We start from the raw sequence: 23,961 nt of genomic DNA, 5'->3' as shown, positions 1-23,961 counted from the left end.
AAAGAGAAAATACTTAAGATAGAATGGCAACTGGTAATTAGGTCTTCTATCTTTATTGTCACATAGATGGAGGAGGCCTTTGACAACTGGAAAAGAGCCAAAACACTGAGAAAATGCAGGTTGACTGGTTTTACCCAGGTATCAAACAAAATCATGGCATGTGTCCTCTTAGACCTTGTGTCTTACCACAGGGAGGAGAAGGTGATTGGGAGTTACCAGCACAGACTGACAAAGTGAATAATGCTTCATCCACCTCCTTGTATTTTGTGATAAAATGACAATTTGAGGATGTGGAGAACGCGATGTAACAGGTTGATTTCAGCAAGGCTTCCAGCACCCTCCCACAGCCTCCCTAGCCAAGCTGGTGTTAGGGTGGGCGTGTGTGCCCCCAGGAGCAGTATATACTTGGTTGGGTGTTTGGGCTCAGATGTGATGGCCACTGGGTCATATCTGACTGAAGGCTGGTGCCCTGTGTCACCAAAGGGTCTCCCCTGGGGCTTCTCTTATGCAATGTCTCTATCCATGACCTGAGAAGGTGACCAAGGCCTTCAGGTTTGCAGGTGGTGCCAAATCAGGGATCACTGTTCAACATGCACGAGGGCAGGGCAGCTGTCCATAGGGACTAGGGTGGGTGGGGGAAAAGGATGGGTTCCCCATGTCCTTGGGGCAGCAGAAAAGGGCAGCCCTGCTCTGGGCAGGCAGAGCTCTGGAAGATATGCCCGTGAGACCATGGGGAGCTCTGGAGAGAAGGCCATGGGTCCTGGTGGGCTAGGCAGAGCCAGAGGGGCTGGAAATAAGGAAAGCTTACGGCCCAGGAGGACAGCTGGGCAGTGAAGATGTGCTCTGGGAAGTGGTGCTGTTTCTCTACCCGGAGGGTTTCCATGCTCCACAAGATAACATCCTGAGCCTGGTCTGACTGCAGTGCTGAGCCTGCTCTGAGCAGGAATAGGAATGGAGACCCTCTGAGGTCCTCACCAGCACAAAGTGTCCTGTAGTGCTATGGTCTGGCAGGCAGGCTGCAGCCAATGTTCCTTAGGCCAGAGAAAACTGGTAGGCACTGGCCTCTGGAGGGTCAGGGTCCAGCCCCTGTTTGGACCAGGCCAACTCCTGTCAATGTCCTTCATAGAATTGTCTGGTCCGTTCTGACCAGAACTTCATTCCAAAATGGGGTGGCCCTAGGTTCACCAGTAAAACTGGAGGTATGCTAGTACATAAATCCCAAAAATAAAAGTATAGGTATCAGAAATAATTTATCTATAGGGTCCAGTGTACATGTTAAAATTAATGGCAGAATGTCCTCTAATTGAAACATGGGGGTTAATCAGAACTTTTTGTAGAAACGTCTCTCTATAGCAAGGAAACAAAGACTTAAGATAGAGAAATGTACATATCTAAGCAAGGGTGAGTAATTAAAATTAATTAAGATATTTTTGGTGGAATTTCAAAGTAAAAGTGTGATTCTCAAAGGCAAACATCTGAAGCTTCATCCCTAATCTGTGTCTAACAAAAAGCCAAAATGTTTGAAAATGTACAACAGCCAAAAGCTAATGGATGAAACTGAGTTCAATGCCAGTCTCTTCCATTTATAAAATGGCCTCATTGGTATAATGGTATCATTATAGTACAAGAGAGTGTCTTACAGCTTCAATTAAATATGATTAATGGACTGACTTTTTGTTTTCAGTGGAAGAAGGAATGTAAGAAATTAGAGGTCAGGGAATATTGAAATTTAGTACTGCCCCCTATACATAGAGTAATTCAATATTTTTTCCAGTGTTCAGTCATGTAGCTGACTGATGTAACTGCAGTTTTGGCCTTCAACATTCATCCACAGAAATGCAAAGCAGTTTGTCCTTGCTGAGATTTCTGTCTGTCTCCAGCTGCCTCTGTGGAGAAACAGTCACTTCCGTGCATTCTCTGCCTCTGCAACAGCAGTATTTGAAAATAGTTTCTGATAACCTTGCATCTGAAAGAGTGACCTTCTGGCTTTTGGGGGATTTTTAGTAGCCAAAGGCAGTGCCACAGAAAAAACACAGAGCACAAGGGACCTGGATAATAAGTAATGACTAATTAACTTCATACCAGCTTTTGGCAGAGAGCTGTGTGCTGGCAGGCTTAAGAACATTTTGGGTTCAGTCTGCTTTTAGCATCTTAACTGCCAAAGTCTGACACTTTTCCTTCAGGCTGGAGACTTGAGAGCTGATTAAAACATGATTACATGTTTTTGAATAATGATCACGCTACAAGGAAATGTGTAGGACAGCAAAGTTCTCAGTGATCTAGGCAATCAGATATTGTAATTCAATAACAATAGAGGGTACTAGGCTTGACTGTGACACTGTTAATTATAGGTTTGAAGTCCAGGGAACCCTAAAACCATGCAATTGCCATAAAATTACATCTTTGTTAGCATGGAGATACAAAGGTGCAAAGTGATTTCCTCCCACACCACATCTAATGAACACCATCCAGATGATGGGTTGTCCAAGGAGGGTCCCTTTAGCTTTCCAGTGGGTGGGGGAATGCAGGTCAGCATCACTATCTGCAGGCATTAATGCTGCTAGGGGATTCACCTTCCTTTTTTTTTCTCTGTCTGACTCCATACTCCTCATTTTTTCTTACATTAAGCTGACATTTTTGTTACCTTTGCATCTGAATCCTCTGAGCTCCTCTCAGCGCCCCATACCTGATTATTTTTGCCATTGGTTCTAGTTTTGCTACACCAACACACAAATGTGGTATTTCTGATACTGTCACATTAGGCAGCCCTAGGCATATGTGGCTTTTTGGCCATATTGGACATATGTAACTTTACCAACAGTAAAGCTCAGTGTGAGTGGCTTTTCACTCAAAGCTCTCCTGCCATTGTTCACCTCAGCCTGGTTGGACTTATTCCTAGACATAATTGCTTGACTTTACCCTCCATGCCCCTGGCTAATTCATACTGAGCATGAGCAGGTTCTCCCTATATACACCAACAGTTTACATACCAGAGAAGCAGAGCAACTTGTTTTTCACACTTCTGCCGTGGTCTGTCACAGGTCTCCCATAGGACCTTGGCTGCTGTGGTGCCACATTTCCCAAGGGACCTTTGGTATTCCAAGGCCAAAAGGTTTGTAAGCTGCAGAAGTGCAAGAAGCCGAGCTTTCAGTGCCAGGACAGGGAAACATAGTCATTAATAATGTTCCTTACAGGGCATAAGAGCATGAGGTATCAGCGCAGCACTTCACAAAACACGGTTTTGATTATGGCTCAGGGAGCTGCATGATGCCAGCCTGTCTCGCTTGCAGTGCAGTCGTGGATGTTTGACTTCTTGTGACTCCATCAAATAAAGTTACTCTTTGATGCCAGCTAATAGTTCCATGGTAGCTCTATAAATTGTGAGTTGTAATTTAGATCCTTTCACCTTCTCAAAAGTTCTCCACAAAAAAAACAGCTGTATTTCTGAACGTTTTTTAGGATAGTTGCAGCATGACTGAGCATTGGGCTGAACTGTATTTATAGCTATCTGTATTTCAGGCAAGATACAAATGATATACAAATAAAGCGTAAGCTGTGAAGAGAGTACAAAAAATAAAATAAAATATTCCAGTCGCCCTTCTGATAATGCATTTAAGAAAAAAAAATTAACTTTAAAAAACATTCTTACCTAATAGACTCCATTAACTTTCAGCATCTCTTTTCAAACTGATCACTGAATTTTCAATCACATCTTTCCATATATCAATAGATTTCTTTGTCCATTTATGAGCAAACCTAGCACTCTGTCACATGTGGAAATTAAATGTCTCTCTGTTTGACTGTTCTCATGGATGTGGTGGCAATGTGATGTCTTTAATTAGTTCCAGAGAAGTGTCAGCTTGTAAATGTGCTTATTACCAATAAAAGGTAGCCAAATCTATGGCATCACACATTAGTGTATCTAATTTTTTTTAATTATAGAGTTTTCCTAAGAGAGTATATGCATAAATTATAGTGTTCGAGTGGAGAGTTATGTTGGTGGAGGCTGTTCCACTTGTTTTATTGTGGTTTTTTGTGACTTTCTCTGCTGGTAATTTTTTCTGGGAATGCAAATTCACAAGCTGGATACAAAACTGTTCCTTGGTTTTGTTAATTTCTCATGCTCAGTAATGTCATGTACTACAGAAACCTCTCATTGGGATACATGCCAAAAAGTGTGTGTTTTGGATCAATAGAACCCTTCAATAAAAGCTAATGTTTGGAAACTGCAGCAGTTTTTGAGGCAGGACTCAGATAGCTAAAAGCTACTGGAGTGATGCTGAAGCCACAGGCTGCAACCACAGAGAAAACCTGAGGAGCAGTTTTGAAACAGTTTCAGTCCCATTTCTGAAAGCTGCAGGTGCCCTCTGTGGGAGACCCAGAGCAGGTGTTCCTGCTGAGCTTCCCAGGCCTGCTCTGATTTTCAGACATTATGAACGGCTATTAAATTACCTTAAAAAAAATGAGAAAAAGGAAAAAAAATGCTGGAGTTTGGCAGAGAGGAAAAGAGATAAGTTATTTTGGAGGAGAATGAAGAGAGAATCCAAGAGACAACAGTTTGCTGCTCTGAGTCCTAGACAAAACGTGGTTTACTCAAGGAAAAGAAGCAGGATGAGAACTCCGGTCACCTCCCACCAGTCCATGTTATTCAAATTCTGCCTTTTACAGCTCAGTGAGAGAGAGGTTTTTACTATAAAGAGAGAATCTCACCACATTAATTAAAGCAGTTGTAATAGGAAAGAATTAAGTATTTTTCACTTACGACCATTTGTCTGAATTCCAAAGAGCCTGATTGTGCAGAGATTGAAAACATTTTTGCTTTTAAACCCAAACAAGGCTATATTTTCCTTCAAAACAAACCAGTGTTATTTTGCTATGCAATGAAAGATCAATTCTTTGGGTTGTGAAAAGAAGGCTTTTAGATAACTTGGGTAGCAGGGAACACAAAGCCATCCTCTGCCCTGCTCAGTGCACAGAGACCTCCTGTCTATCTGCAGGCAGCTGCTGGAAACAGCTTTGCTGCAGTCAGTGGAGCCTGTGACTGAAACAATCAAGGAGCAGACAGTAGGATTTCAAATGCTCTCTGTTTGCAAAGAATTCACAGAATATTTTGGGGAAGAAGCTGAGAAGAACAGCCCAATGACACAGCAAAAAAAACAAACTGCGTGCTTATGACTTTGCTGAAAGGGTGTCATTTACCCCAGTGCAAACAAAGGATTTGGGTGGAAGGAGGAGGACTTGCAATGGTTAGGCTCTTGGGAAATTCTTCCCAAGTGGGGAGGAAGAAAACCCATCCATGGAGGTCAGAGAAATTGAGTCAAGCTTTCTTGAAAGGAGAGAAAGGGAAACAAAAGGATGCTGGCAAGAGCAAAGCAGCAGGAGACCATCAGATGTGTACTGGGGAGCCCAGTGCTCAGGGGGAGCAAAGGGAGGCTGTAAAAGCTGTGTAGACAGCACAGCACTGAGATGAAAGCAGCATAAGCACTCACAGGACAGAGCCTCAGTGTCTGTGTGGTCACTCAAATCCATGTCTTTTGTTTTGCTATATCGTGTTAGCACTTGTGAAATGCTGTGAGAATGGTTTCACAGCAAATAATTGGTGCGGAGGACCCGAGATCCGTGTGCATGTTTCAGCAGTACAGTGCTTCAGACAAGCTTTAGTTCCACCCCATATCCTGACTGCCCACTGGCTGGAGTACCTCTTCCCGTTTGGTTTAATGGGATGCAACCCACTTTATGCAGACCACGATTTGAGGCAAACCACAGGGAAGAAAGATCATGACCATGTGATTTTAGGAGAGCATTCCTGGTGTGAACTGAAACACTACGACAGATGTACTCTCTGACCAAGCTGCTGATCACAAATAATGGGTAGGAGTGTTTAAATGAAACTAGATGGAAGAAGGATAACAGAAAGGAGAAAATGTGAAAAGAAGGGAAGCTAAAGAGTTAATTATCCAGAAAGTTCTAAAATAAGAGGAGAAAAGTATTACCTGTGGGTCTTTATCTTCGAAGGTAGCATGGCATGGGACAGAAATTAATCTGCATCAAGATCAGTTTCTCAGTTAAAAAAATGGTCTGGTTTTATCACAAATGCATTTGAATGTTCAGCACTAAAAGAAACCTGAATGATGGAAACGAAATAGATATTTGAATGACCATATTTATGTGCTTTTATTTTTTTTACCACATCTGGTCTGGATTACAGTACTATTCTTTCTTCTTGTAGAAGACTTCTGAAATGCATTTATCCAACTCCTTCCTTCTTTCTCGTCTCTTTCAACTAATCACTAAATGTAGGCAAAGTTGAGAAAGCAGCATGCATCAGAAAAGGCAAGCAGGAACATGCCTCAGTAAATATTTCAGTACATACTTTATTATAAGGTGAATTTTTAAAACTATTATAATACATTGAAATGCCTGCGAGGACATGTGACCTCTTCCAGAGGGAGTTGAAATCGACCGAGATGCATCTATTGACATCAGCTATGGGCATGAGGTTGTGGAAAAACTTAGTAAGTTTTAAGTTTTTCACCGTTTGTTTGAAAGAGTATAGAGAAAGAAAATTGTTACTATGTTCATTGCCATAGTGTTTCCAACTTAATTCCCTTCTACTTTTCACAAGGTTCCTTTCCCAGGGCTTTTTGTGTTGCAGCATCTCCAATTATTAGGAGTTTGGCTTCTTATTAAAAAAATCCTGCAGTACAGAGAAGCAAGGCATCTTGGAGCCATCTCACACTTGCTTGTGGGCAGAAATTGCTGAATGCTGACTATTCTGCATGTCAGATCTTGCCAACGGCGGGAGAAAAATAAAGCCATTATTTTAAACAGCATTGTTACTTTTCCAACGAGAGCAAGACCCATCTGGTTCTTAGAGTGTTTGAGACTATGTTAAGCCATGCATATTTTGCTGACTTAGGACAGACTTCAGAACCAGGAAAGTTTTAGTATTTTATGTTTGAACTTTGCTTGACTCTGAGCAGGGGGAGAATGTAGGTGAGGGAAAAGAAGAAAACCAAGGTCAAGATCTATGTGTTTCCCTGATTTTTGAGGCAGGAGAAAGCTAAATGTCATCTACCACAAGCTGGAAGTAGATAATATTGCAAAAATATTAGTTTATTGTTTGCTAAAGTTGCTTATATTGTAGCAGCATCTAAGGGCTTTAGCTTCATCTGCTGAACATACCTGGACAAAACAGCTCCAATGACTGTACAGTTGTCTGGATAGTGTGAGGTTTAGACAGCTTTTTAATGCTCTGGGTTTTTAACTTTACTTCCCTTCTTAAAAGACTGCTCTGTTGAGTACAAATGACTTTATTCATAGGCAGCTGCACAGATAAAAGGTGATGAAGTTTGTACCTCATTAATCAGTACTAAGTGATTGTGGTAAGCAACTTGAAACCAGATAGAAATGGTCCAAAGGAATTATTCAAGATCTGATATGTTTCAATACTGGTTTGCTTTATTAAGCAGTTTCTCTGAAGGAGACATTATATTTGCTTTTAATTTTTGGGGGGACTGTATGATAACTCTTCTGGGTTAAAGGGTGACAGAAAAAATCATGAAAGTAGAAAATTTAACTTAATGAAACAGCTAGGTTTTGCCCCAAGCAGAGACATGTCCCAAAGTCAATTTTCACCAAGTTATGGCTTGTCAGTAAGAGAAGGCTTTGCTGTGTAATGTGTGTCTGCAATATCTCACAGCCTTGGTGATGCAGGCATTCATGATCAGCTTCTGACAGGATTGCTCATTTGGATACCCCAAACCAGCTACTAATCACAGTGGCATTTCCACAATGCTGATCTTTAGTCAGTTAGGGAAGGCAAAAAAACCCAGCCTGCAGCCTAAGTCTTTCCCTGCTCTGTCTTGCAGTTCAGCCTCTCTGTTATACATAGAACTTTCCTTACCAGCTGTGCAGCAAAATTGCTCACTCCATAACTCTGGAATCTTCCTGATGGGAGGTGACATGTATATTTCTGATGGCAAGCTTCTCTGCTCCCTTTTCTGAGGCTAATTGTTTTCAGGAGGAAGGGAAGGGGAAGTGTCAGCAGAAGTGGTAGCAGAAAGTAAAGGAAAAGTAAGGAAGGCTTTTACTAATTACCTTCCTGGAAATACGCCATATGACTAGTTTTCAGTAAGGTACTTAGAGTGAGATGAGAACTGCAAATCATTTGAACAGTTTTTCATAAAACAACTGCAAGCAAAAAAAAAACAAAAACAAAACAAAAACAAAAACAGAACAACCCACATCATGAGAGGAAGAAAAAAGGTAAACCCCAATTAATAACTGAAATGAACGGATTTCTGGTTTCTTTTGAGGGATTGGGTTGCAAAAATTCTGCCTTATTTGAGATTATGTTGTTTGCCCTTCATTGTCTATCATAGTAAGTGCTGAAATGTGAAAATTGTAATGGAATTAACTTCTCACAGGCATTTCACTCTTTCATTTGAAAGCTTGCAAGGACATTTTTTACATTTTTGTCATTTGTTGTTTACAAAGTGTGCTGCATCCCATATAAATGGTAGTCTCACTTTCTAAAGAAACAAACTGAAGAACTAAAATTTCTCTCTTCTTTAATCTCAGGCATACTGAAAACTTGCATGTTTTTGCATGCAGTTTACCATACCCTTAGACCCCATTCAGAAACAATGATCACAGAACTAGTTGGAGTGGAGCAATCCTGATGGAATAATTTCCCACTTCAAGTAATTCATGTAAGTCATTTAGTGACTATAAAATCTGAAACACCCCAGAATTACATAATCCTGGAAAAGTACACAAGGAAAAATTATTCTCTGATGTAGTTCAAGAGTAATTCCAATATTTGCAGACAAGGATTCAGCTCTTCCTTTGGTTTCTCCTTCCATGTAGGAGTTGGAGGTGGTGTTTTACAGTCTTGATCCTTGTTTGTGAATTGGCATTATCTTCAGGGTTGGTCAGGTATCTCTTTTGTCTCTTTACTTTGGAGATACCTGTAAATAATGTTTTGTCATGAGCTAGCCTGTGTCAAGATCTTCAATGGACAAGAAGACCTCGCTGAATGCATTGTTTGGGTGGATTAAAAAGACACATCTGCTTGAATGTGGAAGGTTCAGGTAGGCTCAGGGAACCATGCCAAAAATCTGAAAATTATGATGGAACCAAACTGCTGGTCCCATACTGGAATCTAAAACTGTGAGATTATAATCCATGATAACGGGAAGAGAAACATCTTGCATTAGTTTACTAAAAACCCAATACAAGTATATGTGATTAAAAATGTGTGGGGAATTTAAACTCAAGGAGATGCTTCAGACTGATGTTTTTTCTCTTTGGTTTCAAATTTTTTTTTCTAGAGTATAAGGTCTGGCTCAGAGACCATTGAGAGCTTCCAATGACAGAAAGAATTGCCTTTTTGTGTCATCTACCTATGGATAGAAAGAATTTAAGAATTATTGCAATCTCTATCTTACTTTATAGGTATTATACTATCAGCAAGGACAGAATAGTGTGGACAGATTTTCCAAGTGAGGTGCAAAAAGGCACTGGAAACTGCAATTTGAGTTTTATTCTTCACTTTCCTTTTACGTTCAGTGTGATTTGAAGTCCTTCCATTAGGCTGTTGTAAAAGGTTTTTCAGCCATCTGGATATCAAACAGTGATTAGTTTATATAGTCTGGGAATGCATTTACATAAATATTCATAACATAGTCATCCTGAAAACAAATGAAAGTGTCTGGACAAGGTTTCATGCTCAGGCTTTTTTAATCTTCTTTTACCAAGAAGATTTCTGCATGCATGCAGGACCCATTTATGCACATTTTATTTCATTTATTTGGACCCTCTGCTTCTCAGCAGAGAATTATATTTCCTATGCAAATTTTACCACTGCAGATAATGCACAGGAATGTTTAGACTAGTTCTGTATTTTGAAATACATTCTCCACTCCCTTCCATTAGTCTTTTTGACCAGCTGTAATGTCTAATTTTATCTTATGATGAATCAGTTCACAATTCCACAGTGCAGGGAGGTGATGAGATGTGCTACTACCTGCTCTTTAATGAATAAGTACTTCATATTTTACCAGTGGTCAGTGCTCTAAGAGATGGGACTCTTACTAAAGCTAGCATATTAATTTTAAGAAAGGAAGTAAGGCTTTAAGATGAGATTTTAGACTATGAATCTGTCTCTCTTATCAAGTAAGTCTTTAGTGTCATTTGAAGGAGACTGTCACCTTGAAAAATGTTAATTTTGTGGCTTAACTGCATTGTGAAGTTGCATTTACTTTAGTTTATGAAGAATATCTTGTATACTTTTAAAGCCAGTACTGAGTCCTTGCCTTTCCTTCAATTTCTGTGGTTGCAATAACATTGCAAAAGTTGTAAGACCCAGGTGATATTGCTGCATGTAAATGAAATGTTATTATGTTCATCTGGATGTTCCTTTAAATCAACTCAGTGAAACAGAGTGCAGAGAAAAAAAAGCTGCTCTGCCCTGGTGGACAGTGCATGTAAAGTTATCAACACATCCCTGCTGAAAACTGAAGCACACTGAGGCTGCAGCCTCCAGGGCCAAAGAAAGAGCCAGGTAAAGAAAGAACTTTGATATTTTCTTCTCCCGTTGCAGAATGTCTGAGCCCTTCCTGGGAACATCAGACCACTCATCTTGTGGGCTGTTCAAGCAAGTGCATGTCTTTCACTGAATACTTTGTCCATGCTTTAGCTTGTAACACAACCATCCTTGTATGGAAGACAGTGGGGTTATCTTTAAATAAAAGAGTGAATTAAATAGATTGCAATGTTCTCCATGGTCTATGTTGTTATTCTGAGTCCAAATTTATTTTCTCTCTCTGGATTTGTGGAGTCTTCAAAGAATAACTTCTGAGATTGTATTTTATTTAGGTATGTTTTACAAGATGTAAGCACCAGAAATGCCTTTCCAAGGACTGCATAGTCTTCCTAATTAATAATAATGTTCAAAATTACAGGATTTCATCATCATCTATATATTCTTCCAGCTGATGCTATTGCTCTGAGCTCCTAACCTAATTACATGCTGCAAAAAGCTTCTGCAAGCCTTCCCTCTCCCAGTCGTCAGACTGGAAAATAGGCTTTAATAACACATGTGGGAGTTCAATCTGGGGAAGAACAGACCTGAATATTCAAGTGCTCTTGCCATCCACTTCTCTTCTATATCAAGGCTTCTCAATGTTGAGTGCCTCTTCTGATCATAAAATAACCAGATCCAAAACAATTAGAGCCTTGAAAGCTTTGAATTTTCCTTGGGGACTTCCAGGCAGCCAGTGCAGCTGTCTGAGCAGCAGTGTAATGCTCTCTGTCACAAAGTCCCACTTAAGTGGGCTACCCGCTTCCAAATTAGTTTTGGTGTTCAAATGATGTCATTAAATAGAAGGAGAGATTAAGGCTAGATAGAGAATAGGCCAGCCAGAATCTGAAACAACATTAATCCACAGCTTCTCCAGTTGCAGATTTCTTTCTGGAAAGTTTTAAAATTCTACGTCAGCGCTCATCAGGGAAGACTATGTGCTAAGCAAAAATATTTATCACTGTGGAGAGGGGTATATTTTAAAGTGTATGATCATACCCCAACTGCTCTGATGTTTCATTCCCAAAATGTCAAGAGACACCATTACCTTTTCTGTACCCCCATATATTGTCAAGAACTTAGTAACAAAGCATGGCAGACATTGGTTCATGGTGGGTCTCCCTTCAAAATGTTGTTGAAATATTTAAAGATTCTGCACTGTTTTCATATTTTCATATTTCTTCCTTTCCTAAAATATTTGCCCCATAATGACAGGCCAAACTAATACAACATGGACTGAATGGATTTTTTCTTGAAAAATAATTTGGAAGGGATATGGCTTCTCTAATAAATAGTAGGATCACTAGGAACTGGGCTGAAGAGAGCAGTTTGCAGTACTCTGCGTATGAGGAGGGATGGTGGTAGCTTTAAACAGAAGCTTAGTAGTTCCATGGAGGGCTTCTAAGAGGGGAGGGAAAACAGATCAGGAGAAGACTTGTAGGCAGATCTAGTAGAAGCCGTGCTTAGCAATATATTTTGAGTAACTCTTGTACACCAGGAAGGAGTTAGGCTGGATTCTGGGTGACACTCCTCTTGTCTCTCCATAGTATTGTGGCTACATCTTTCTTTCACCTGTGTTAGACAGAACATTTCTCTTATTCATTTCCTACTGTAGCAAAGGCTGGTGAGTAGGCTAGGTGAGAATATAAGCTTGTTTGATATTTGAGATCTCTTTGCTTCCTTTTCTGAAAAGGTTGCTGTGCATTAGTGTTCTCTTCCAAAACACTGCCAGCAAGGGTTGAGGGGCAGAGTTCCACTGCACAGGGAATTAGTTCATTAGTTCTGCTGATGTTCTCAGGCTAACCAAGCATGCAGACTGTGCTGTCTCGTGCTCTAAAGGTGGTAATGATTTTCACTTGTCGGAGATGTGTCCTTCAACTATATGGAAACATTAGGGAAAGCTGGGTTTGGCCATGTCTTTTCTGTAATGTTCCTTGAGTAGTTGAAAACAAAATCCTTCATCAAATAGCTCTTAGTGGAGCCCAAACTGAACCAGTGTGTGCCTTGTGGACCTGACAGAGTCCCAAGCCCCTTCATATACATTAATGTTATAGCAATCCCAGGAGGAGATTAAATTCTTTATGGCATTAGTTCCAGAAAAGCATTCTTTCTGCTATTGATAGGAGAGAGGAAGCAAAGATTCAAAAAAAATTAAAAAAACAACAAAAAGAAACCACCAAAGAAACCCTCACAAAAGCAGACCAAACAAACAAACCTTCAAAAACTACAAGGAGGGGACTTACATTTTGTCAATTATAGCACCTTTTGATCCACAAATTTTTGCGGAAAAAAAAATCCTAAAGAGATTGTGTCATTATAGGAGCAGAAGTAAGTCTAAAGAGCATAACCATTGTCCTGAGAGAAACTGGAGCAGTGTTTGAGTCAGAGGAAACAGTGATTGAATTTTGCTGTTTACTTTTCGCAGGTAGGAATAGCAAACATTTCTCTAATCTCAGAGGGACAAAGGGCACTGAGTTCCACTCTTGGTCACCTTCATATAAAACATACAATCTTTTCATTCTAGAAGCAGAAGATTTTCCTGGTTCATACTGCTAAAATTGAGTAAAACTTGTTTCCATGTACTTCACAATAAAATCTGGATGATGATACTTATTTCTGGCATAGGAGTTATATTTTGCTTTGGAGAGTTCTAGGAAAGTTATCTTGATGCAAAAGGGAGGTTACTAATTTGGGCACATGGTGCCTTTTCCCTCTAGGTACTCCTAAGTGTTTTCTCCTTTATTTAGCATCATTCACACTATTTGGCAAGCAAGAGATTTTGTTACTGTAGAAATACACAGGCATCTCTTTTAGTTTTCAGCTACAGAAAGCCATGAGAATATCCCACAGATGAGCAGAAACAGGCAGGTAGCAATGGAAACAAGATGATTCATGCGGGTCTTTTGACCTCAGCAGAGTTCCTCTTTCACTCATGAAACCACCAGCAAATTCATTTTACTGGCATTCACCTTCTTTTCCAGCAAAACACGACTTCTTCCATGCAACACTGTGGCAGCAATAGCTTCTTCTGACCACCCAACCCACAGGTCAGTGCCATTGTCAGACCTGGGATACATGTTTTCCTTCTCTCCTCATCAGATTTTCAGCCCAGACCCATAATGAGCTCTTGAGGCATTTGTGACAGAGCTGGAATAAATGCAGACACCCAACAGCACACATGCAACAAAACATGCTTAGGCCTCTGGCACCACAACAAGGCCACCAAATGTTCTTGCTGATGCCATTCAGTTGCTGGAAATAAATTTTTGTATGGGCAACTACAATTATGAGGACAATCAGCAGAGGGAATAGCTGTCTTTCTGAATCACTGAACCAAATAATAGGCTTTTGACAGGATCATCGTAATCTCTGGCCAACATCAACAAAAAAAAGATTCCAAATCTAATAAAGCTGTCGTGGGGCCATCCAATAGCTTTACTCAGAATTCTTCAACCTTCCCTCCTCATTACCTGCCTCTTGGCAGTTCTGTGAATGATGAAGTCTGGTTCTAAGGAGTAGTCATTGTACAGGAGCCATTTGTGTCTCCATAAGTCAATCAAAAAGATGACAAAACCAGTCTTATAGTGCTTTTTATAACATTATATTCACCGGTGTTGTGTGCCACCATACTGTGTTTACTGAAACATCTCCAAATTGCAGAAAAATTAATCTTAAATTGAAAAAGAAAAGCCAAACTGCAAACAAACTAAAACAGAAAAAAAAAAGAATGAAAAGGAGAAAATTCTGCATCTTCTTGTTGTAGGACAGAAACAGTCTCTTTCTATCTGTAATCTCAGGAATACATGTGTATGGAAAGGAAGGTAAATTTGTCCCACGTGAATGGGAGATAGAGATCATGCTTTCAGGTCCAAGTTGTTCTGGTCATCCTTAGAGGGTTACTAGGGACTAGAAATAAAACTAGTAATGAATGTGTGGAAGAGACATTTGTTTTTGCAGCAGGTGCGTGCTGTGTCGTGGTGGTGCCAGCTCCCAAGAGAACAGTTCTTTCACCACTGTACTTCAGGCACTCCCTCAGCAACATCAGCATCATCCTGCCCTCAGCACACGTCAGCAGTGCAGTCACAGCTGTTCACAGCCAATCTGCCTGCCTGTTGTGGCTTTGCCTGGGCTGGTCAACACTCTGCATGTTTCCAGAAGCAACTGTGCTAGATCTGTGCCTACATAGAAATTTCAAAGATACTGTATGGGATGAAGGATCTGGTATAGTGTGAAAGAGCACTCTTGTATCAAATACATCTTTGTGACAACAGGCCTTCACTGTGTAGAAGGTGGAGTTAAGTCAGAACTTAATGCTCAGTACCACACACAGTGAAGGTGTGAACAGCCAAGACCTGTTAAAGTTGAGGGTCAAACATGATGGATACTGATGTGAAGTACCCTCTGGGTTACCAACTGGAAGAGTGTAGAGAGGTAAAATCCCACAGAGAGTATATTTAACTTTGCCTACATTGTGGCTTGAACCTATTCAGAATTTCATTGTCTGCATGTGTTGAATTTTTTGTCTGCTTTCAATTTTTTACATTTATCATTTTTCTACAAATAACGCAGGGAAGCTAAGTCATGCTGGTGATGAAAAAGGAAAACTCTCTTCAAGATGGACATAGAAGACCTCCTCTACAGGGTAGAGGGTACCTAAAGGGCTGAGGTAGTAAATACCTTCTAATCATTGCTGTGTGCTTTGCGTATCTGGCCCTGCTGAGTCCAGGTGGGCATTGCAACAGGCAGAGGCCAGTCTGGTGCCAGCACATGGAGTGAAGAGCTGATTCAGAGCTTTCACATAAAATGAAACCAGTAAGTTTGATGTAGAATGGAGTAAAAATTCTGTACTTTGAAGTTTTTAGTATAAATTATCTTTAAGTTTAAATTGGTTTTAACAAAGCCACAGCAATTTCTTGTAGACTCAAATCAAAACCATAAGCTGGCCACTTGAAAAAGGAGGATGAAACGGGCTCTAATTTTATCCTGCTTTCCCAAGAAAACAGAGTTTATGATAGCTTCTAGGTTACATACATGTTTGTATTCTTCTCATTGTCCCCAGTTCAACTTTGATTTTGCTAGCCTTTTTTGTAAAATCAGTTAAGGGATAAAAATATAAAAAATGTATGTTCCAGCAAATCCTATGTATATTTATGCCAGGGTAGAAAAATAGATGTATGAGAACTTGGTCATCCATCAAGGAGACAATGTGAATTTAGTGCTATCAGGCATGAAACCCCAAAACAATACAAAAAACAGGCAGAGAAGAGCCACAGGAAAATAATCCTTGTAAGCTCCACTTAGAAAATTTAGGTTCTTTCAGAGCATCCAAGCACACGTAGCACTAAACAGCAACATCACAACATGTTGTTCCTGCTAGTTCAAATTGTTTGTACAAATGTGATTTGTCTAATCTGTATAATTCTCCATCCTGTATTCCCAACAGTGACAGAGACTAAGCAGCCCTCAACCATTTGATGTTGAATTAAATTGCACTTGAGTTTCCTTGTATTGACAATTAATCTGAAGACCTACTTTTTTTTTTTTTTTTTTTTTTTTTTTTTTTTTTTTTTTTTTTTTTTTTTTTTTTCCTTGAACTGTGTATTTTCAGTGGTAGGAAGATGAAAGATCCTTGACTTTAACATCTTTGCTGCATGTGCTTAGAATAATAGGGCATAGATTATTAAATTGATTCCTGGTTAAGTTCAGCTAAAGTAAATTGACTGACTGGGTTCACAGCCCTGGTTTCTGGCTTCTCTCCCAGCAGCAAAGGAGCAGCTTCCATCAAAAATGCTGGTGAATGTAGCTATGGCAATGATCCAAAGTGCAACATGACTAGAGAGAATGGAGAGGCAGGCATCTTTCTGCCCAGAAAGTCAGATGTCCTTGATGTGCTTTTAAGCACTCTAGCAATTTCTGATGGGTAGAAAATAAAGGGATTATGGATTGAAGTTCAGCAGAATTGTGTCTATAGTTTATCCTTTCTGAGCTCTTCTTTTGTCACCAAAAATAGCAAAGCTCTCAGGTTCTTGATATGCTTTAATTATTATAAATTACAGAAAAGAAAACGCTGTCCTCAAAAGCATTGTCTGTCCCTGTTTATATAACAAAATGGATCTTGTCAACTAAACCTAGTGCATTTTTTGAAACATCTTTCCGTGGAGCATTTAGAGGGATGCAAACTTTTAACTTTTGGGAATAATGGGAAGACAGTAACTTGTTTTAGTTGTCCAGTTGTCCAGGGAGCTTGTCTGAAAATTATTTTAGTGTGTCACTGGTTTTTAACCTGGCATTGTCCTAGTATTATGTTTAGGTCTTCCCAAATACTTTAGGAAATTTTGGGTTTGACAGGTTCTCTTTTTTAACCTACTCCTTCTTAGGGCTGTGGTCCCACAAACTCTCTGTGTGCATGTTTTATTGTCTTTAATTTTCTACAGAGAGATATTGAACACAGTAATGTCAGTATCAAACCTGGCTGCAGGGCAGGAAAAAAAAAACAAAAACTGACTCACTGTCTGAAAGCAGGCAATTGGTAATGATATAAAAAAGCAGTTCTACCAGTGACTTAAACCTGCTTAAACATTTCTGCTACAGAAAAAAGATTATTTCTAGTGCTATTTGTTCAGGTACTTTGTGAGAAACATCTAATGGTTGCCTCACAAAAAATAGAAAATTGTTTCAAAAAGAGTCACTTTTCAGGCTTTTATTACAGCGTTTGTGAAGGCGCAAAGGTTACATTTATTATCTTTATTTGCAAGTGTTTGGAAATAGAAGTTAATCGGTAACAATAGAGTATTTCCTTCCAAGCAAACCAATCTCCCACCCCAGTCATAACATGGCAGATTCTTAGGCAACCATCTATCTTCTCTTCTCTGGTTTGGCAGGCAGTAGTTGCTAATCCAAGCTCTCAGCTAAGAGGGCACAGATTCAGTCCTTCTCTCAGGGCACCTGAGGTTCTGCTTTGGCTCTGCTGCATGGAAGCTCGTAGGTCACTTCATCTCCACTTTGTAGAGGGACAGAAGCTGGGCCCTTCTGTGACAGTACACTCAGGATCCACGGCTGGGCAAGGCGCCACCTTCCTTGTCTTTCACAGCAGGAAAGGAAGCACAGTAACCCCAGTAGCTGGTTGATTTACTGCTATTTTCTGCAAACCTGAAAAGTGGGAGTTCTTGGTCGATGTTTGCCACATTGCTCTTGTTCACAGAATACCTTCAATTTTGCTTGATTATTTGTCTTGCATCTTAGTCAGGCTGTATCCTTGTGGGTCCCTTGATAAGAGGGGAATTTGGGTTTTGTTCGCTCAGTGAAACCAGGATTTCCCAGATTCATTCAGCATTGCTGGTGGGTTTGAATTTTTTCCACTTGAGAACAGAGAGTTTGGCTTATAACCACCTAACTTTTAGTTGAATTTCAGTGAAATGGGTCTCTGCTGTAATTTTCTCTCTTCCCTCCCACCTCCTGCCTCTTTTTTGTCTGTTGAAAAGACAGGTCAGATGGGAAGGTGTAAGAAATCTTTGTAGGCATGAAAAAGAAATAACTTTTTTCCAGGCCGTTTATATATATATCGTCAGCTGGGAGAATGTGTGTTATTGTTGGATTTTTTCCCTACTGAGACAATCAGTTCAATGTAACTGTGAAGGTGGGTACTGCTATACACATGGCTGTGTATAAACCTACTCCCATAAATGGCATGGGTTAGATAAACTAAAAATCTCATTAGTTCATAAAACAGTAACATGGATACTGCTGTTTATTCTATCTGGCAAAGAGATAAGGGACTGTGGTCCATGGTCTAGGCTGGTGACTATCACATCAGCTGGGAAACTGCTATGGAGTGCAAACTCCTCCAGAGCACTATGTCTGCAAGGAGCTCTGTGAAAGAGGGTAATGAGGCCAAGGTTTTTCCTGCTATTGCTACAGGTTCAATGACTGGTCAAAGTTTCACATTTGTCGCCTAGTTAAGTTTTCCCTGCTGCTGCACAGGTATGGCATGGGATTAGGCCTCTTCCCAGAAACTGGGGGAAGAATTTGTCCTGCTCTGCTCTGCACTGGGGCAGCCTCATCTTGAGTCCAGCGTGCAGTTTTGGGTGCCATAACAGAAGGTATAAAGCCACTAGAGAGGGACTAAAGGAGGATCACGAAGATGGTGAAGGGCCTTAAGGGGAAAAGATATGGGGAGTGGCTGAGGTCACCAGGTCTGCTCAGGCTGGAGGAGACTGAGGGGAGACCTCACTGCAGTCACAGCTTCTTGTGAGGGGAACAGGAGGGGCAGGCACTGATCCCTGCTCTGTGGGGACAGGGACAGGACCCAAGGGAACAGCCTGAAGTTGTGTCAGGGGACGGTTAGGCTGGGTATCAGGAGAAAGTTCTTCACCAGTTTGGACACTGGAATGGCCTCCCAAAGGAAGTGGTCACAGCACCAAGCGTGACAGAAGGATTTGGACAATGGTCTCAGGTACATGCTGTGACTCGTGGGAGTGTCCTGTGCAGGACTGGGAGTTGGACTTGATGATCCTGACAGGTCCCTCCCAACTCAGAATGCGCTGTGATTCCATGGGACACGAGCTGACCCTCAGGCCAGGGCTGGGTCAGTGTGTGCTCAGGCTTGTGTGCTGGGGACGGGGCAGTGTGGGCTGGGGATGGTCAGTGAGGGATGGGGATGGTCAGTGAGGGATGGGGATGGTCAGTGAGGGATGGGGATGGTCAGCCTGTGATGGGGATGGTCAGTGTGGGATGGGGATGGTCAGTGAGGGATAGGGATGGTCAGTGTAGGACGGGGATGGTCAGTGTAGGACGGGGATGGTCAGTGTGGGATGGGGATGATCAGTGAGGGATGGGGATGGTCAGTGAGGGATGGGGATGGTCAGTGAGGGATGGGAATGGTCAGTGAGGGATGGGGATGGTCAGTGTAGGATGGGGATGGTCAGTGAGGGATGGGGATGGTCAGTGAGGGATAGGGATGGTCAGTGTAGAACGGGGATGGTCAGTGTAGGACGGGGATGGTCAGTGTGGGATGGGGATGATCAGTGAGGGATGGGGATGGTCAGTGAGGGATGGGGATGGTCAGTGAGGGATGGGAATGGTCAGTGAGGGATGGGGATGGTCAGTGAGGGATGGGGATGGTCAGTGTAGGACGGGGATGGTCAGTGTGGGATGAGGATGGTCAGTGAGGGATGGGGATGGTCAGTGTAGGATGGGGATGGTCAGTGTGGGATGGGGATGGTCAGTGAGGGATGGGGATGGTCAGTGAGGGATGGGGATGCTCAGTGAGGGATGGGGATGGTCAGTGTGGGACCGGGATGTGACACCCGTGCACGGGCAGGAGCGCAACCCCCGCCAGGGGGCGCCCTCGGCTGCGGCAGGGCCACGCGGGGGCCCGGGGACAACGGGGGTGGCACCCGGGGGGGCACCGAGCCGAGCCGAGCCGAGCCGAGCCGCGCCGAGCGGAGTCGCGCCGAGCGGAGTCGCGCCGAGCCAAATGGAGTGGCGCCGAGCCCCGCCGAGCTGAGCCGAGCCGCGCCGAGCCGAGCCGAGCCGAGCCGAGCCGAGCCGAGCCGAGCCGAGCCGAGCCGAGCCGAGCATACGCGAGGGAGCCAAACCAGGCAGTGGAGTTCTTTTCCCGGCCCTCAGGCGAGGAAGGCACCTGGAGGGGCGGCGCGGCGCCCAGAGGGGTGGGAGGTAAGGCAGGAGCGGCTGTGAAGGGTCAGGGCGGCGCACGCGAGGGTGGGATGGGTCCCGCCGCCCACAAACTTCCCGCTGTGAGCGGGACGCGTTCGCGGCACGGCAGCCGCTCGCCCGCTGCCCGCCGCGCTCGGTCCAAGCGGAGGCGCCAGCCCTGCCCCGCTCCTCCGAGCCCTCGGGGACCGCTGTGCCGGGGGCCTGGCGGTGCCCGCCCCGCGGGGAGGGGCTCCTGCTCCTGCGGCAGCCGGGCGGGGACGGAGCTGCCGCTGCTCCCGGCCGGAACGACAGGTGGTGGGCGCCGCCGGGACGGGACGGTGCTGGCGGGCGCGCTTCGCTCCGAGCAGCAGCGGCTGGGCTGCAGCCCGCGCTAAGGTGCGCTTTCCCAAGTACTCCTCTTTCTTTATTTTCTTTTTTTTCCTTTTTTTTTTTTTTTCTTGTTTTCTGTTTGTTTATTTGTTCGTTTCCCTTTTCCCCATCCCGTCTCTCAGAGGTAGGTCGCTGCGTGCTTCCTCCAGAGCTGCAGGAGCCGGGTCGGTGCTGCCCGGGAGCCGCGGGCTCCCTGGCCTGTTGCGCTCGGGCCGGGCCGGGCGCTGAGCTCCCGCCGCTCTGCACCTCTGGCCAGGGAGGCGAGGTCCGGAGCCCTGCGTGCTCGTCCTGTTGTGACCGTGCTGAGCACAGCGATGGGAGACTCAGCCGGGAGCTTGTCGTCTTCCGTGGCAAACGCCGAGACACAGCCTCTTAAAAATGGCAATTTTTCTGCACTTTCTTTAATGCTGTGGGCGAAGTTAGTGTCTCAAGAAACATGCCGTGCAGCTGCTCTGCCAGGTCTGTTAGTTGTGGAGACACAGGCTCAGGGTGCTGGATTTTGCTCTTAGTTTGCAAGGTTGCTCAAGGATAAATGGTTTGTGTTTAACTCCTTGCACCCTAGTGGAGCACAGTATTTGAAATCCTTGCAATCACAGTGTGACAGCCTGACAGCCAGCCTCTCAGAGGCTGACCCAGGGCTTGTTATGGGGAAGTGAGTAATTGCTGGTACAAGGACTCGCACGCCCTAGAGGTACCCGCTGTTGGCTTAAAGGAGAACTGCAGTGCAAGCACAGGGAGAGGCTCCTGGAGAGTCCTGCTTGAAGCTGATTGACCCTGCAGGTCATCTGTCTTCTGGCAAGACTGCTGCCAGCTGGCATTTGAAAATGTAGACGCCTTCTTGCTCTCGTTTGGTGGTCAAATCAGCGTGTTCTGGGACTGGCTGTGAACAGTTTTCATAAATAAAATATTTTTGATTGAATTGCTGTATTATTGTCAAAAGGATAAATGTGTTTGAGGACCCTTCCCACCCTTGCTTAAATTTCAACAATTTCTTCAATAGGCATCAAGATTGCTTCTGTTCTCCAAGTTGTATGTTACATGAAGATATAATTTGTATTAAATGGGGGATACTTGTGAGACAGTGTTCTAGACATACCTAACTGGAGAATTTATGGGATGGTTGCACTGCAGGAGGTAGAGGAATTCCTGTTTCCCTCTTTTTACATCAAAGCATGTTATTCAAAATTTGCAAATTTCTGAGTGGACCAATAATTGTGGTGATTATGCTTCCGTGCTCCATGGGGCACAGAAAAGAGGATTACTGGAACACAAAAAAACAAACAAACCCACAAGTGAAAAAACCCAAACGTAACAAAAAACCAAACCAAACAAAAAAAAAAAAAAAACAAACCACCAGGAGGAAACTGGTGGTTTTTAAACAGACAATATGCACATCTGAAAGAGGGTTGTAGGGCAGAAAAAAGAGGAGCACAAGGTAGAGTACAGTCAAGCAATACTGAATTCCAGAAAGTGCTAAAGAGAAAAGGAGGTGGGTGCAGAATGGCAGGATGTTTCTTGGCATCAAGCCTCTTGCAATGATGATTTTATGCAGTTTGCTGTTGTGTTGGTGTAGTAGCTGATGCTGCTTAGAATGCATTAGTGAGTGATGTGAGACTTGGGACTGGACCAGATAACTTCAGTTTCTTTGCTGGTGTTTCTCTCCTGAAAAATATTCTTTATTAACTGCCAGCAAAGTGCTTGGCATTGTTAAGCCCCTGGGGAAGGTGTTTGTGTTTTGGAACAGAAACTGAGAGAAGCAGAGAGGTCCTAGTGCCCTGAGAACAAGGAATAGAGTCATTTGGAATGGCAGCTGTTTAACATAGTTACAGGACAAACATGGTACTCATCTTTGTTTAATATTTAGTCTTTATCACTAATTAGGTAAACTGAGATATCAGATGGAATTTTTTTAGACAAAACACAATGTTAATTTCATTCTTCTGTTTTAAGCTATTATCTCAGGATTAGATGCTTCAGTAGCTTTGACAGATATACGAGTATCTTGTGAGCCTCTTCTGAGCCAGGGGCTTAGGCAAGAACTGTACAGAAAAGATGGAGAGAGAAACCTAAGATAATTAAGGTATAACTGGAATTTCAAGCTAAGTACTGTAGAAGTAAATTTATTTCCAGAGAAACTACACTGTAGTATTCCACTAAGGTGTTCTGGTGATGGGATATTAGCATATTAGTATGTTAAAGGAGAAATACAAAGGAACTGCAGTTATGAAGATCAGTTATACATGAAGCAACTGAGAGGTTCTTTTAATGGCATTTGGAATAGACAAGAAAAGCAGATGAGGTTCTGCTCACTGTTCTTGTTACCCAGTCTTGCTGCCACACTCCCCTTTCTCTTTTGTGCTGATTCTCATATGCAGTGGGTGTTCTTCTCTGGTTTTTAAATCTATACTTTTTTCAAAAGTATGGGTTTTGTTTGGGTATTTTGGATAATTTCCTGTTGGTCTGACGGGCTCAGGAAACAGTTCAACAACTATTAAAGCAGGAAAAGGATGTAGATTGGAAAGAGGGAGAGGGAGAAAGAAAGGATGTAAAACTATGTCATTCTGTTTTGTGAACCATCATCGTTGTTTGATTTACCCTGGAAATAAAAGGGAGCTCAGCCTAATCAAGTAACTTAATGGGAACACACTTTTCAAGAGCAGGGGGCTCTTTGGCCATAAGAACTGTTTGATCTAGGAAATCCCTTGTCACTGCTTCTGCTGTTGAGGGCATTTGCTTACCTCACCAATACAATAAAATTAAAAAAAAAAAAAATTATTTTGAAGATTCAACATACCCTTATGCTGACAAAAGGTGTAGGTTTTTAATCTAGAAAGACTTTAGTAAATTATGTGGATAGTAGCATGCAGTATATCCAAGTGATTGGTAGTAGATGACCACTTCTGCCTTACAAATAACTTTCTTTCCACTATAGTGAGCATTAGTTTTGTATGTTGTACTTTAGTTTTTGTAATTTAGTATTTACTGCTATTCAGGTATAGAAAATAAATAAAAATATGTCACTCTAAAGTTTTAAAGCAAATTCTAGGAGATAGAAAAGTGCAGTCTCTGGATCAGTAACTGGAGAGGGTGCTGAACAGGTGTTTAAGGCAGCTTCATGAGCCCTGATACCAGGCCTTCACTTGGGTGATTCTTCTAGTGTGCTAAAACTGGAAAAGTGTGACTGGGAACTGATTTCTTGCCCTTTGGTTGTTCATTCTTTACTTCAGCTCTTCATCTTGGCAGAATTGCAGTTTATCTTTTCCAGCTCACAACTGTCTGTATTTCAAAGTAATTCAACCTTTCATTGATCAGTACAATATAGTATAAATGCT

General features: G+C 42.4%; 1 protein-coding gene across 3 annotated transcripts in view; it reads left to right on the top strand.

The window, feature by feature from the left end:
* The first annotated feature begins 20,003 nt into the window (after window positions 1-20,003).
* The window catches only part of LOC130265250 (MOB kinase activator 3B), an 87,017-nt gene continuing 83,059 nt past the window's right edge, over window positions 20,004-23,961 (top strand). For 2 of the 3 annotated variants that reach the window (XR_008842575.1, XM_056514173.1), the window contains exon 1: window positions 20,494-20,635. The gene's annotated coding sequence lies outside the window, so the exon portion shown is untranslated. Of the gene's footprint in view, window positions 20,261-20,493; window positions 20,636-23,961 lie in introns of those variants that run through there. The other variant, XM_056514172.1, reaches the window with a different exon arrangement.

Source organism: Oenanthe melanoleuca, chromosome Z (genome assembly GCF_029582105.1).
Source record: "Oenanthe melanoleuca isolate GR-GAL-2019-014 chromosome Z, OMel1.0, whole genome shotgun sequence".
Taxonomy (NCBI): Eukaryota; Metazoa; Chordata; class Aves; order Passeriformes; family Muscicapidae; genus Oenanthe; species Oenanthe melanoleuca.
The sequence above is the reverse complement of the archived record's forward strand: the minus strand, read 5'-3'. Positions and strand labels throughout refer to the sequence as shown.